The sequence below is a fragment of the Mycteria americana genome, chromosome 21 (assembly GCF_035582795.1).
Source record: "Mycteria americana isolate JAX WOST 10 ecotype Jacksonville Zoo and Gardens chromosome 21, USCA_MyAme_1.0, whole genome shotgun sequence".
NCBI classification, from domain to species: Eukaryota; Metazoa; Chordata; class Aves; order Ciconiiformes; family Ciconiidae; genus Mycteria; species Mycteria americana.
In genome coordinates, this window is record NC_134385.1 from 7,339,281 (window position 1) to 7,355,959 (window position 16,679).

Sequence of the window (16,679 nt, forward strand, 5' to 3'; positions counted from 1 at the left end):
CAAGAAACTGGCTTTTGGCCACATCTTTTATACTATGTAGGAGCCAACAGTTCTTACTATATAATCTTTGTCTCCAAACCTTGTGTACTTCACCCTCCTTAGATCTCAGGCAGGCTTGCTGTCCTTTGTTTGCGTTTCCTTGTTTCGGGTATGTTCATGGCTAATGGGCATCTTCTGTTGGGATCACAGGCAGAGGAACATCATACGCAATACGCTCCACCTTGTTGCCATCCTCCAGTTATCGACCTGATACCATCCTTCCATCCTTCACCTGGTGACTCAGCAGTGCTGAGTCTTTATGAAAATGACACATTCCTGAGTGCTTACCAGTCTGATTGCTGTTGACCATGCCCTTGTTTATCAATAAATGTCATTCTTCTAACTCCTGCTCCAATGTTTCTTCTGGTGCTTCATCACAGATATTTTCATTTATGCTCTGTTCAGAACAGTTGGAACTCCTCTGTTACAAATTGTGACATAATCATGAAATCTTCTGGGATTTTTGATACAAATGCAAAATGACAAACCCTACTCTGTGGCTTCCTCCAGCAGCAGGTGAATGATTTATTGGTCTCTTTCCTGAAACCCAAAGCTCTTCCTCATTGTTTGTCACCAAGCCTGCAAGAGAGGAAGGTCAGAGAGCCTCAGAGCCTCTCATGCGAGCTGGTTTGCCCATTGTGCAGTCACAGAAAATGTGGGGGCTGCAGCATCACCTTCCCCAAAAAGCAACCTGACCAGGCTCTGCTCAAATGGGACTAAGACTAGAAGAGGGAGGGCGGTTCTCAGTCTGACATGCCTGTCTGCAGAGGGAGGACTCAGGCCTGTGGGGATCTAAATGAACTAGTAAAGCTGAAAAGTGGGCATTTGTAGGGTACTAGCATGTCCTTCTAGACTATCGGGTCCATTGCTTTAACTATCACTAAATAAATACCTTAGTATCAATAGATAACATGTTGCTGGGCTTGTTCTTGCATCAGAGTGCCCTACTTTGCTTGGCCCAACCTACGGTGCGTGCAGGCTTGGCACACCGGTGCCTGCTGGCATGGAAATGCGTTTTACTTCATCCTTATCTGTCTATCAGATCACTGTAGTTTTGCATAGGCATTAACAAGGGTGCTGTCAGAGGGCCTCACCTTGAGATAACAAGGCATTAAAAGGGCTGAGCAGGGATGGAGAGCAAATACTGTTCAGGGTGAACATTTGCAGAGTATTGGAGCTGGAAGTGATGGTGCTGCTGTGGGCAAACTTTGCCCTAGTGAATCTGAACTTGCCAAGCAGAGCCGAGGACCAACCCTGACTTGCGTGTGTCATTTACCATCAGATCTGGACTTGGTGCAGGCAGAGACTGACAACTGCAGGAGGAACTTCAGGTGTGAGTTCAGAAAGTTTCTTCTTGAGGCTGCCAGCTGAGTGATCACCACTTCGTGGAGCCCAATGCAAAGTCTGCGTGCGACACGCTGTGCCAAATACTCCTGAGGGGAGACATTGCTATGCAGAGAGCGCCAGGTTTCTGAGTGCTAAACACCTGACATCTCCTTCTGCAAAAATGCCAAGTGCCAGTGAGATTTCTCTCTTGACAGGTGCTGAAGCGTCTGACTGTCTCCCTGTCTTGAACGTACTGTGGAGCCAAGCTGCTTTTGGAGCCTGTCTGTAGGTTCAGGTGATGATTTCTCCAGGCATTCATGCGAAACACAAATAAAAGCATATTACTGAATACATCATTTCTAAAGTTACTCTAAGGAGGCAGGGAATAGGAAAGGAAGTCTGAAGCTGAATATGTTAATCAAAATACACCTGTGGAAGGTTTTCCTGAGCCCAGAGTACTGCAGGGTATCCAGTGCTTTGGTGCAAGGACTGGGGGGAAATTCAGAAGGAAGATACTAAGAAGCAGGTATTGCCTCTGGAGACAGAGACAGGCTGCCCAGTGTGACTGCTCTGATACTCGTCACCAGCTTTTCAATAAGAGCAGGAAATATCCATCTGTAAGAGCTATCCAGGGCTTGCCAGCCCAGAATTGCGTGGCAGAGACTTCGGCCACTCTTACAGACTAGCTGAGATGCAAGAGTTGCTAAGGAAATTCCTTAATTTTATATGCAAATGTAATAATGTGTTTTATTGTTTTATATTTCTGTAACTTTGTTCCATTATTGCAAATCGATGCTTTCAGGTAAACACATTCTTCAGCCTTTAAATCTCTGCTAGTGATAAAGCTGACACAACCTCACTTTCTGGTAAGCAAGCACTGCACTTCTGAGGGTGTGGTGGTTCTTAAACTTCGTACTAGAGGACTCCTGTAATTACCAGGCTCTCGGCAATTTTCTCATGGAAAGCTGAAGAGCAACAGGGATCCCCCCATGTTCCTTGGACCACCTTGGAGCTGGTCTGTTGGAGGGAGTGACTGGTACCACTGCAAGCCAGGAAAGATCCTTGTCAGGGGCCAGGAGAGCAGGCTTGGACCCTGGGGTTCCTGCAGCAGCTTCTGGTATTTATCTCACTGCTCCTGGTCTGTGTGGGGACACAAAAAGGTGCTGTCAAAGTCACAGCTGCATCATCTGAGAGTGAAAGGTCTCCACTTGGAGATTGCTCCCCCCCCCCCCCCCCCCCCCATTATTAGTTGGCTGTATTTTTTCAGCATTTTTCCTTCATTTCAAGAAAACTGTATGCGAGTGCACACAGAAGATGCTCTGTGGGTCTGGAAATAATTGTGTGTTGTCTCATTCACCGAGATGGTGCCATCCATTTTCCAGCTCAGGACTAGTTGCAGTTAAAAGTAGCAATTAAAATATGTAAGAATGTGAGAAAACAGTTCTACAGATTTGACACTCCATCATTTCAGTGGGATTTGGAGCTGACTTCTTCATAAAGGTGCAGCAGGAAGTTTGTTTGAGGAGAAAAAAATGAAAGATAGACCACAGGAACGTGTTTCATTCCCAGTGTAGATCAAGAATCTGATCTGTTCAGGGCAGTATATGAGAATAAATCCCCAGAGTTGATACTTCTTTGGAGATGTCCCAGCTATTTACTGTCACCCATCTACTAGCATGGAGAAATCAGGCCCATGTCTTGACAGCAAAGGATTTGGTCCTCAGCACGTGGGAATGGAAATTACTTCTGCTGGCTTGAGGCTTCTGCTGAGGCCATGACCTCCAGCCATTAGCTTGCAAACGTTTGATGAGCTGATGGCTGCTGAGCAGCCCAGTCTCTGCGAATGACATGGCATGTAGCCTGTGTCAGGATCGCAGCTTGGGTGAGGGTCCAAACACCTTGAGGCTGCCAGGAGCCTGTAACCCAGCTGGTACCTTTCATAGGTGAGCTGCAGGAACCTAAACTCAACACTGACCACAGTATCAGTTTGCATTAGATACCCACAAAAGTCATTTTATCAGGGACCTCAGGGTCATATAATACCCCAGGTACTGTACCAGGTCAGGAAATTTTTTTAATTAAATTTAAGTATCCAAAATACACTATGCAATTGTCCCCTGTCTTGTTGGCTGTATTCTTGTCATGACTTGGAGCAAGACGTCTACAGTAACACATTGAACATTTATGTTAAAATCCTGGTTATGTAATATCACAAGTGAACGAGAAAGGCTATGGAATAGATAAAATTTGATAAATTAGTGTGTGCAAATCATATCACTTATGAGATACAAAATAACAACTTAGACTCAGAAGCTCTGTTACTGCTATCACCAAGAAGACCCTGGCCTTCCCAAGGCTAAAACTCACTTGTGTTGCAGCACCAACTTTTTAATGAGGACTGGAACCAGGCTGCAGTTGCAGTTAAGGGCAGGAGGAGCTCTGTTGCTGAGAGGAGCTCCTCTTTCCTTGTCACATCACTGGTGTAAAACTATCTCACACAAGGCAAGCAGATATACCTAATTTGTTATCTGCAGTTAGAGTTAATTTGCTGTCTGCACTTTTGGAAAGTTCCAACCTATTTTTCTCTTCTGACATGTCTGACATTTTTCCTGCTATTCTGCTTCCTGTTCGTGTTACTTAGCCTAATTTAAGTCAAGATGCAGCCTACGCTATTGGCAGATATAACACTTCTGCGTTTATGAGCATCTGTCCTATATATTTAATTTACATTTAACCTACCCTACTTTAAGGCTTAAAGTGTAAAGGTCACAGTCATTACTTACAGCAAGCCAATTTATAGGTGATGTGAACAATTGGGGAGTTTATGCCTCAGGCTGCTATCACAGTACAGGTATAGTCCTGTCGTGCACCTCTGTCCATGTAACAGAGAAAATAGCACTGTGCAATGAAGAGGTTGAGTGGGTCAGATACATTCCCCAGCACCACTGTTGGGCCAAGTGGAAGCATCCCAGTAGCAGAGTGAAATCTAATCTCTTTACTGTTAAATATAACTCATGTTTTAAAATATGTTTCTGATGCTGGGTGAATTTGCATGAGGGTAAATAAGGAGTATTTGAGTGGAAATACTTTGGTGTGGATTGTGCAATGAAGGTCTTATGATTAGTAATGGTAAATGTGTGGTTTGCTCAGGGATGGACACTTTCTAAAGGGTACCACAGCCACTGGTGGGGCCATGGCCATTCTAGAGCTGGGGGCAATAGTAAGTCCGGTCTTGCTTGGTGTGAGCCTACATACATGCATGTCACTACTCCTTCCGTGCTCTGGTACCTTTGAAAGGACACCTGAGCACAGAGGTCAGGGCATGACATATGCCACAGCATTGACACACTATTATCCTTTAGACTAGGATATGCATCTGCCAGGGTTAAAGCAGCTTAAGGAGCTCATCAATCACATGCTACATTCACTGAGGCTGTGGCTGCATCTGTGGACGCAGAAGATGCCACCCCTCTGGGATAATGACCTGCCAGTATAGGAGAGAGACTACAGAGACATCAGACTCCTGTTGCTCTCCATGTTGCTGCAGGCCTCTGCCTGGCACTGGTCTGCTTGCTTTGTCCTGCCTTGGGCTTGTGTTTAACAAACTGAGCTGTTCAGTTCACCAGTCAACTTCTCAGTTTCCTAGAAGCCCCTGAGCACTCAGCCAAGAGGTCCCTGACGATTGCTTGGAGTTCCTACAAACCCTGCTCTGGAAGACTGGCTGGAGATGTGACAATCCTGAGTTGAGCAAACATGGAGCAGGGAGTATTTGTAGGGACTTTGTGGAGACATTGGGCTGGGGTCCTTCTCATCAGTGTTGTCTGGCAGTGTTGTCCAGGCTGAATGCGATGTACTTTAAAAAATGGGTTGTACATGCTCTTTCTCAAGCAGGCTTTCTTCCTGGACTGCTGATCTGATCAGACCAAGCTACATGCAGTGAGGCATGACTCACCTCCAACTATATATTGAACTGCAGCCGTTGGATGCTCTCTCACACTGGTCTGGCTCTGCAGGAATCAATGGAGCTGCTGCATGTTCACACCAGTGTGAAAGGGAGATGATGCCCAGGTTGTGTCCACACAAGGACAGTTCTCTGCAGCTCTTGAAAGAGAAGACTTGCTTAATGAGGGATGCTGCTTCAGACGTTAGAAAGCTCACCTGAGTTTGCCTTGCCAAGATGCAGTGGGTTGCATGGGTTGGAGATAGTGCACCAGCCGCCACCTAGTCCTCCCACCTCCTGTACCAGTGTCAGAAGTGGTGACTCCAAACCTAACATGCAGGGCAGGGGAGGAGGGCATAGGCAGACAAACAAGTTGGGAGAAAAGTGGTCCTTGGCAGAACTATTTCTTTACTCTCCTGGTTTTATATGTTCCAAGAGCAGCAGGGGTTTTAAGTCTCTCCTCTGGGGCAGGAAAAGGATAGTGATGGCGGTTGCCTGAAGGTGCCTGCCAGCACCACAAGTCTTCTCATGTTTGAAAGGAGAAAGGCTGCTTCCAAGGAATCAGAAACAAGGAGAAATATCTAGCAGGAACCTGGATCCGTGAATCCTTTTGTACGGTTATAAGACTGAGGGGAAGGGAGGAAAGTGCCACAGCCTGGGAAACTAAACTGGGATACTGGAGAAGAGGCAGCTCTGCACCAAGAGCACATTTCAGGGTGCTGGGCCAACTGGGATGTCTCAGCCACCAAGGATCATCATTTCAAATACTTTAGCAGCAGGTTCTTCAAGGGTTCGGCATCTGAAATATCTTTGACAAGCCATGCAGTTCCAGCGGGTGCACTTAATCAGTGGGTGTAGCACATGCTGCTGGAGGCTACCTGCTCAGGGCCAGCCTTGCTGCTCCCCACCAGATGCTGAACAAAAAGCCAAGTCATTGCCAGGCTGCAGGGTGAGGTTTGACCTCAGTGTCTTCATGAAATCTGAATTCCTGCTTTACCGTGCTCTGGGAGAAAATGGTCCTGCTAAGCTTAAGAGCTCTTCTGCTGGACGATGACGTGGAGGGACCAGGAAGGATGGATTCAAGGGCAGAAGTCAGCTAAAGCACCTGGCTCTGTTCATTCCTTTCTCATTCTTTGGCAATGACTCATTTTCAGGATTTGACACAGCAGCATGCACAACTGCTGGTAATTATATAGGAAATTCTTTTTGGTCCTCACTGCTACTTTTTACAGACACTCTCCTTTGCAGGAAGAGTACTGTTCTGCAAGGGAAATGGAGCAGGGAACACATGCATGCAGAGTTCAGTTGCACACCCTAATTCACACAGTGTGGGCTGCAAGGCTGGGTTCCTACATTTAAAAATACTTGGGGATTAACAGGCCACAGGTTTTAGAGCTACTTTCACATCAAGCACTGGAATCCAAATGGCTCTAATCTCAGAGGAACCTGATATTACCCCTTGATGCTGATGGGATTTGGTATTTGGGCAATGCGAAAACCAGAATTAATTGCAATTGCCTAAATATGGGCATGGGAAATTAGCTGTGGACACTCAGAGAGGTACTCACATGACCTGCTTTGAGACATCTGGAAATAAGATGATTTAATCAGAATGAATCACCCCCAGATTCTTCTACTGAGAGTCAGGCACCTCTGGGACAGAGTCAGCACGGTGGTTTAGAGCTCACGTTTGGATGGGTACACCTTCTGGAGGAAGTTATTTCCCTCCAAGTGGGGACCAGTGCAGAGCCACATCCAACTCTTAGATGCTATGCCTGAGTGGAGGAATCCCCACCCTCATGCTTCATGCGAGGTGGCAATAACACAGAAGGATCCTGTCCTTGCAAAGCCAATCTAGTTCATGAAGCACCCACCTGCATCTTCATGTCCATTGCATCCCAGGAGCACAGGACCCTCCAGCACAGGCTGCTGGGCCAGGATAGGAATTCATGCCTAAAGAAATGATAGTATGTTCTGGTGAAGTTTTGGGTGCAAGACAAATTTCTAGCTATAAACTGAACTCCAGTGATTCATTGGTTTTGAGGTCAAAAGAGACTAAATGATTTTATCACTCCTCCTGAGACATAAAGCACCTGGAATGTCACCAAGTGATTTGAGTTCATAACCCTGGTGATGCTGCAGAAAGCTGCCTGGTCTTGTACTCAAAACCTCCAAGTGATGGAGAATCCACCACACTCTGAAGTTATGTCAATGATTCTTTAACCGTGCCTCAGCTTCCAGCAGCTGTTGGTTTAGTCTGTCTACTATCATCAGAGATCTACTTTTCTGCTGGCTAATTATAGACTGTAATCAAGTCACTTCTTAGCCAGTTAGTCCCCTTTGTGAGCACATACTGCATGCCTAAATTCCCCTTATACCTTCAAACTGGAAGCATTACTCATAGTTATTTCATGTTTTCTGGAATGCTATATCCCCAGAAGAGGCTGTGTTCCACTGGTGGGTACAGTATTTTTGGATCAGTTAGTGTTTTGGTGTAGTTAGATGAAGGGTCTACCTACCAGTGTCCAGACACTGCTGTTATTTATTATTTTCGTAGCTCAGCATTCCTGAAAAGAATTGATGGAGAAGAAATGCTGTTGTTGCCCCAGGGGCAGCAACTTTCTCTGGAGGACTTGCTTGGCTTCCTGAGAAGTTCTTCCACATGGCTCCTTTGGCTACAGACATATGGCAAACACAGAGGACAATCAATTTCTTTTGGAGCTGCATCCAAGAGCAAAATGTCACTTCCTTCTGGGATATTTGTGGTGGTTTGACACCTCTGTTGTCTCTTCCATTGAGCAACAGAGATAGTGAGTGACAGACTGGTAAGTACTTTAGGGTCCTAGCTGGGATCAGGCTCCAGCCCAGCTGGATGCTATATATGCACATGGAGAATGCACATCTTTGCACCTAATTAGTTTATAAGCTGAATGCACAAGGGAAAGATGTTAACAGAGAGGGAAAACACCTTGTTTAATGTTATGTAGTGACTGAGGTTTATAACTTGAAGCATCACCATGATGTCCAGATATTGAAAGCAGTCTAGTCCCTTTATCTTCTCACAGAAGGGTTTTGCAACCAGTCTGGTGACAAACTTCCATGGACCAGCTCCATGCTGCTGAACAGTGGCATTTTCACATTTGCTTCTCTGCATTTAATGGCTGGGATTTTCTCTTAATCAGCAAAAAGGAAATTAAAACACTGTCTGAAGTCTGCAGGAGTCATTGGTAACTATCTTCTACTGGGCTTGCCTTGCTGTTTATCAGGCCTAGGATACCTAGTAGTTTGTCCAGAGACGACATTGTGGCCTGCAAAAACACTTAATTCCTGCTAAATCTCTCTGCCTAGCATGTCTTATGGCAAGAGAGAGACAGAATGCCCCATGGTGAGGACAGAGCCTGTAAGAGCAGCTTCCAGCCTGCACTGTAGCTGAAGCTCTCAAACTCCTGGCTTCTCTTAGCACATAATAATAAAAAAATAAAAACATAAAAATGGGAACTTTGGCACAGTGCTAATTTTAGATACAGTTTTCCCAGTTCTGCAAAGCTCACAGTGATGAGAGGGACTCCCATTTCATGTGTATCATCCGTAAGTAGCAGTCTTTCAAATGGGCAATGGGTTATAAGACTCATAAAAACATTTAGAGAAGAACTGTGCAATTAAACTATGGCTTTTCTTTCTAAACCCAAGCAGAGATTGCCCATCATGAGCTTAGCTGGGTGCTACAGCCCAGCACTGATGCTGGAGCGTAGCAGAGAGGGGGATTATTTCAAGAGATTTCTAAATCTCCTCACACTTTTACATCTGTGACAATGTGGACCAGCCAGAAACTCACCCTCTGTGAATTAGTATTGCTTCACTGATTTCTGGCCCAAAGACTAGCCCCTATGCTTCAGTTTTTAAAAGAGATTTACCTTAGTTGCAAGTATTAACTATATAGTACGTGGCAGCCTTGTTAAGGCCAGGTTACTGAACACAGGAACTAACTGCAGGCCTAGCAAGAACTGGCCTTTGTTGTAAGCATAAAGTGTATGGAATATAAATGAGCCAATAGCTTAAAGAGATGTAGAGAAGGTAAGAAAAATAAAAGTGTAATTAAATGAGACCACAACTATGATGACATGTTTCAAACTGCAAGTGGAGAAACAAATCACCCAGAAAGCAGTAACCAAAGAGGCTGTGCTGACTAACTTGCTGACTAACAAGTCTTCTGAGCACTATACTGAGCAGCGCCGATCCCCATGGATTAACCTTGTGCTGAGGATAGGTCCATTGTCAAGGCTCTAGTGTGTCCCAAGTCTCTTCTTCCAGAAGAACTGTGAACTCCAGAAAGACATTAGGGAGTAATTAGTGTAGTAAAAGGTCCAAAAATCAAGAAATCAAATCCAATGGGGATCCACTCCCTTAAGAGGTACTCAGAGGCAAGGACGTAGGCAGACGTTGGCAGGCCAGCAAAAGGTTTGAAAGAGGTGTTGGATAGGGCAGGTAACAGTCTGAGAGGATCAGAAAGCTAAGCAGTTCATTGCCATGATGAGAGCAAGGGCTGAGACTACAGAGTTGGGAAACATGAGTCCTGTTGCCATAGACTGCTGGGGTTTTTTCTAAATTTCCAGGAAACAAAAAGCACAAGAATGAGATACTCATCATTTTTGCAAAATACTCCTTGTTTGCAAGAGAAAAAAATGTTTTGTTGAAAGATTTCCAACAGTTTTAGTCAGTATCTAACCTTCAAATATCCTACTCAGCAGGCGCTCTTTCTGTTGTCATGAGAGGGTGCTGGGTGAATCAATCTTCTCCTCCCAAAGGGCACTTGTTCTTCTTACATCCATTTCCCATGCAGGATGATGAGTCCTTTGATAAAACACTTCATTCCTCTCCCATGGCTAAGTGGAAATTACTTGCTAGAGCTGGTCCAGTGACTCTTTGCTATCGTTTTTCCCAGTTATTTATGTGCGTGGGTCAAGCATGACTCATTTGCACGTATGTGGCTTCATTACCACTGTATGGGCTTGACGCCCACCAGCTCACACACAAAACTCTTCTCTGAGGGGTCCAACCAGGGCCAGCAGGACTCAGGAGCCAGGCTTTGTTTGTCATGGGTGCCTGATGCAATGAAGGGCATTTGTTCTTCCTCAGCTCTCCTTATTTCTTCCGTAAGATCTTCTACCCCTGCTCAACCTATGACTATGGATGTTAAAACACAACACAATAAATCCAGACCTCTGTAGTATTCAAACGCTACAAAACCCCCAATGTCTTGTCACTGAAGCTTGTGCAAAGAGCATCAATAACACTATTTTGTGGATACCAGCACAGCAGAGGACGGAAGGACGTGTGATGTAGTCTCTTACAGGTGCTAATGTTAAGATCGAATTACTTCAGCAAGTGTTGGCAATTAAAGAAACTGTCATGCCAAGCCTTTTGTTTCTGCTTTAAGCCAGCAGAGCCCATGATCTCAAAGCTGTGTCTGCAGCCTGCAGATGCCTCAGTGGAACCAACCTGGAGTTGCACAGTTTGGTTGCAGAAACCAACCTGGATATTAATTGGTCATAGCAGTAAGCTCTGGGCTCTGGCAACCGGGTCCCCTGTTCAGTGTCAACTTAGCGCAAGGTATGTTGTAAATGCTAATGGGGTCCATTGCACTGGCAATTCCAGCCTGAGGGAGTGCATCCAACCTGCTTGCTGTAGATGGGATGATTTGTCCCCTCTGCACCACAGATATTAGGAGCTAATGTGAAATGACATGCCTGCAAGCTCTGCATCCACAGTGGGTCATGCAAGCTGACTTGGTCACTCTTGACCCCCTGCAAGTTTACTTGGTCGTGGTCAATGTGGATGCGGCGTTCCCTGAGGGAAGCTGGCCGTGGTAAACGCTATCTTTGCCTCTGGAGTGATGGAGGTGGGATGGTGTCCTAGAAGACTTGAATTGCCTGTCTCCAGGCTCCAAGGTCAGGCCCTGGGATTCTGGATTCAAAGGAAACAGTAGAAAATTTCTCACACAGACACAGAAAAATGAACTAAACCCAGAGAAACCACAGATCATCTCTGCTCCCAGGACAGGGAGATCTCATTCCAGGAGGATGTCTGGAGCGGTCCTCTCTATTCCACACCAGTTTCTTATCCTTCCCGTGGGAACTAGAATTACAGAGTTTCATCCTCTGAATGTCATTTAGCATTTGTAATATTTTATAGCTACTGATTTTGTTCTTTTCTGCTCCTTTTGGTGTGCATCTTGGTCTTTAAGCTCTGGGACACAATTTGTTGTTCTTTGGCAACATGGCTTACAACACAGCAATTCATTTTAGGTGAATGGTAAGAAATAATTTTGGGGAAGTTTAAATTATTTTATTCAGTATGTATAATAGAAGATGGAATCTGGAAAACATACAGAATCTGACAAAAATCTGGATTCTGAAAGTCTATTTTAGTTTAAAAAAAATCTGTAAATAATGATGTCCAAGATTTATTTTTTTTTTAAATACACATTTTGGGGAAAAAAAACTCCACTTTATGAAACTTTCCATGTTGAAGTAATAGAGTAAAACCTGGCATTTTACAATAAATGTTTTTCTCTAACTGGAAGATTTTTCATTTAAACTGTGTTTTGAAGGAAAAAATGAAGTGAGCTCATGGGCTTCTTGCAGTGGTAGGATAACAGCAATTCCCTTGTGGCTTGGGGACTCCTTCACTGCATCTGTAACACTGCTTGATTCATTTATTTCAACAGGCTGGATCTCAGACTGGTGTTGATGTGCTGTTTGTTCCTTCTCTTCTGCCACACACCTCTTGGGAGTCCACCATCTCCTCATTTTTAGAGGCATATTTTATTTCCCATTTTGTTCCTTAGTTCTTGTAGTCTGTTAGTTCTTGTAATAATCTGAATAGAGGTTGTCCAGACTGATTTGAGTTTGTTGCACAAAGTGCTCAAAGTCATTCCTATGGTGAGGTTGGGCTTTACTTCCTGATCTGCAAATCTCACTTTGCCAATGTGAAAATTCTCAGAATTAATTCTTTGGGTTTTAACCATAAGGGAGAAAACAGGACTTGGCATATTCATATCATTTGGTCCAGTTTCCTGCCATTACCTGGACAGCCGTAGTCCACCTATGTGAAAGACTGTATTACATACAAACACAAATCTTCAGCTTCTCTCCACGTTCAGAGTGCTCTACCATGCCTTGGAGCACTCCTGGATAGACAGATGCATTACAGGTATGAGAAAAACCAGTTCTCAGTAGCACCAGCGTGCATTCCCATGGCTCATGGTGCTACTCACACCACTGCAGGATTTGGCCCTTTACTGCTGCTCCTGTGATAAAGGTGAGACCTGAACTCCTCAGGGGTGAAAAGCAAATCTGGGGTCAAGCTCTGGGATAAGATAAAGCACCCCATTCAATTCCAGCTCACAAGCATGAGCCATTGCCAGGGCAAGGTATGGAGATGAGGTGAATGATCAGCTCCTGCAGGGAAGTGGAGTGTGGAGGCTGAAGCTTGGGACTTGTTGGTTTAATGAATGAAGCAGCAGCTACTTTGCAACAGAAAAGGACTTGCATTGCCTGCTCAACACTTTTCCCATTTTTTCTCAGGCTGTTTGAGAACATGTCCCACACACCAGCTTGGGGTGTGCTAGGAGCTGCTCAGTGAGTGACCAAGTGACCATGCTGTGATATCTAGTTGCCCTCAGTAGAGTGAAAATAGGAAACAAAGGTGACTTTATTCCTCTTCATCTGTCCCTGGGGTTGCTGGAGCCCAAATGGGCCCATGGTACAGCCTGGAATGTGCAGTTGCTGCAGTGGCCCAGCCTCTTGATCTACATTTTCCACCTCTGTGGACTTTTCACCTTTGTTTTAAACCAGCATGCCTCCAGGCATGCAGAGTTGAAGTGACAGAGGTTTTTCCCCCTGCAGCAACTTCAACCAACAGCGTGAACTTCTTGGAGTAGCATCTCATGAGCTAGCAGCACAGGAGTGCCAGTGGCAGAAGGGCAGCGAGCAGCTGATCACAGGCTGGAGATCACTTTCTCCAGTCTGCATGTCCGTGGCTCCTCTCTCCTGCCAGAGAGGCTGGCTGGGGATGGTGACACAGTGACCAGGAGCACTGGAGCTCTCACTTGCCTGTGGCACCTGCCCAAAAGAATCAGAGTCACTCAGTGGCTGCCTTGGAGGAGTCACCTCCATGCACCCTGCCAGGATCAATGGGACTTCAGACAAAGAGGACACTGGGTAATTTGTTGATGCCAAATGCGTTCATTATCTATCTCTCAGTATCAGATAAGCATCTGGAAGAATTGATCGACAGCCATGGGGATGGCACTTTATGGCAATGCCTGACAGCCTGATGAGGGCAGAGAAAGCCCTGGGGAATTGCTGCAAAATGAAAAGAGAAGACACATCCAGTGCAAGGCCAAGACTGTGCTGAGGACCACTGTATTCGAATCCTACAGTAACTGAGCCTTTCTTCCCTCTTGCAGCCTTGGCAGCAGGAGTCCCGACAGCCCTGTGGGATGTCCCCTGTTCCAAGGGGAGGAAATATGCTGTCCTCTCCACCTCACCTCCCTGCACAGAAGCACTGCAATAAAAACATCTTTGGAGCAAGAAAGGGGTAGGCCAGAGCAGTGCATGTTTCCAACCTGCATCTTTTTATTATCGTTATCTTATCAGCCCTGGGCTCACAGATAACTATACCCAGCAGCCTGCAGCCATGGCAGACTGGCTGGGTTACAGGCAATGGTGTTCTGTGAGTTATGAAGTCAACAAATGCAGAAAAATATAAGGATTCTCCCAAAGCCTAAGTACTCATTGCATATCATTAGAAAGGAGGGCTTCTAAGCATCTCATGAATGCTCAGCATCAGCGGTTGCTCTTTGAAGCCTATCTGTATGCTGCATGAATGGTTGCCCTGTGGTTGAGCAACTGGTCAAGCATCTGGAGCCCAGGACTCCCACCTCCACTCTGTCCACATTTATTTGTCCTCTGTCAAATGATATGGCATTTCCTTTGTCTGTCTAGTCATTTGGGTGTGGACTAGAAGCAACTGGGATTCTTCAGAGGAGAAACCGCTGCTGTTGAAAAGTGTTTGCTTGTCAAAAAAGGTTTCCTAGATCCAGGATGGTGTCTCTGGTAGGGTGTGGAGGGGATTAGTCACCCCAAAATAACCCAGAGGTTAGGGCATTTGCAAAGTCTGAGGCACATCAGGTTCAAGTCACAGCTGAGCTTCATTTAAAGCAGGAACCGGAATTTGATCTCCCACGTGCCTGATGAACATCCTAACCACAGGGCTATTCTGGAAAGGACTTGTGTTTGTCCAGAAAACATTTCCAGAGAACTCAGTTATACTAAGTAGATACTAAAAGCCAACCCTCAATTGTTTCAGGGCTGCTTCTTTTCCCTAAATAAAACTCTTGCTTTCTGTCCCTGTCTTGTATGGATGCTTCTTTGTTGTATGCACATACAGCTCCAGGCAAAATGGTGACCCTTCAGCTGAGCAGTGTCCCAGTGCCAGAGGTAAAATAGGTATGTAATGTGCAGGCCAGATGAGGTGATCTCTCCAGTTACAAGGCTGGCCTGGATGCTCTCTGGCTTAAGTACCAAAGATCTATCCAATTCTTCTGAGGGTGAAAAAGTGCAGGAGCTGAACTGGCAAAAAGTTGCTGTTCCTGGAAAGTAGAATTGATGCTGGTATCCCAGTTTCTCATGCAAAATGTGACTCTTCTGGAGGAGAATATTCAAGAGGTTTCCTGCCCCCCCTGCATTTGCCATGCTTTCCCATCTTTGGTAGCATTTTGTATTGTAATTACACTCCATTTTTTGCCCATGCTACACACCATGGTTCCCATCTCTGGGATTCACCCATTCATCAATCATACTGGCTAGATCTTGCTTCTCAGACACTTTGATAGCAGTGATATTGATACTGCCCTTCATCTAGCAAGAACTGTTGCCTCAGTGCAGACAGCTATGTCTGTAGGTAAACAGTGGCAAAACGAAGGGCTTTGGCAAGCCCACCGTTGCCTGTCTAACATCAAGTATCCAACATGGCTGCTGGGTGACTGCAGCCTGCAGCCAACAAACCACAACATGGCCCAGGCAGAGCTCTGGTCATGGTGGCAGGACACCAGCTATGGTGACTGAACCCTCAGCTGGGTAAATAGCCCAAGGTCTGCAAATTTCCAGGACAAGTTGGACCACCTGAGGCTACCGAGAGAAGCCAGCAATAGTTGTCTGTGTCTCTACTTTTTGCGCCCACCTTCTTTTTTCAGTGGTCACTTATTTGATGACAATTTTCTGTTGTTCATCACTGACCTGGCTGCCCCCTTTGAACCAGTCTCACTGGCCAGAAGGGACATCCTGATAGATCCAACCATTTAAAATCGTGATGTCTCTGGGATAGCACTGACGATCTTTATAAACAGTTCAAGAGTTTCACCATCAGTCTCCTGAAATCTTTAAATTGGAGTTCCCATGCCCACTGAACAATGATGCATCATTAACTCAGTCACTGCACCCAAACCACACCTCGAGCAAAAACCTGAGTGAACAGATAGGCTTGTAATGTGTCCTTAAAGCCAGCACATTCCTGTCTGAATTTCACGTCTGCTCCACCGTCTGATGGAGGAAGTAAATTCCACAGCTGCTGCCCCTGCCGAAAATGCTCTGCTCTAGTCACCCACGTCTACAGCCAAATTTTTCAGACATGAGGGGCTTGAGATGCCTTATTTCTGGGAAGTGGAGTTCATCTGCCTGTGGGAAACTTGGTTTCTCTGAAAAACCTCAGGTTAAGCAATAAAAACTGGACCTTCTAGTCAGGCATGTAAATCTTAGCTAAACCCTGGGTGTTGTTACCCAGCATTTTCCAAGATGCTATCAGCTGATGGGGTGGTGCATATGCAGGGTCTCCAAAATAGCTCAGCTCATATCATAGAGGAAGTTTTGTGCAAATTCCTTTGAGACAACGTACTTCCAATGCAAATCATCTTCCAGCCTTGTACAGAATATAAATCCCCGCATGCCCTTTAACTACTGAGAAATACAGTGCAGCAGACATACTTGGTATTCACTCATAGTGAAGTTTCTTTACTGAGAACAACATTCTCTGGGACTGTAAAAGGAATCACTCGACTGATGTTAATAAACTGTCAGATTAGAAATTGGAGGAAATAAGAGGCTGAGGCACTGCTGCTGCAAATGCTCACAAGGCTGGAATAGCTCTGCACATTGTGTCAATCTAGTCAGTTAACTGGAAGGAAGAATCCAATTTATTCTGAGGCCCAACATGATGAATAAGTCATTTCCCCGGATGGGAGCAAGAAGAACTCCTCGAAACACATTGGACAATTCAGAGAGAGCCTTTTGGCACTGAGTAATAAGTATGGAGA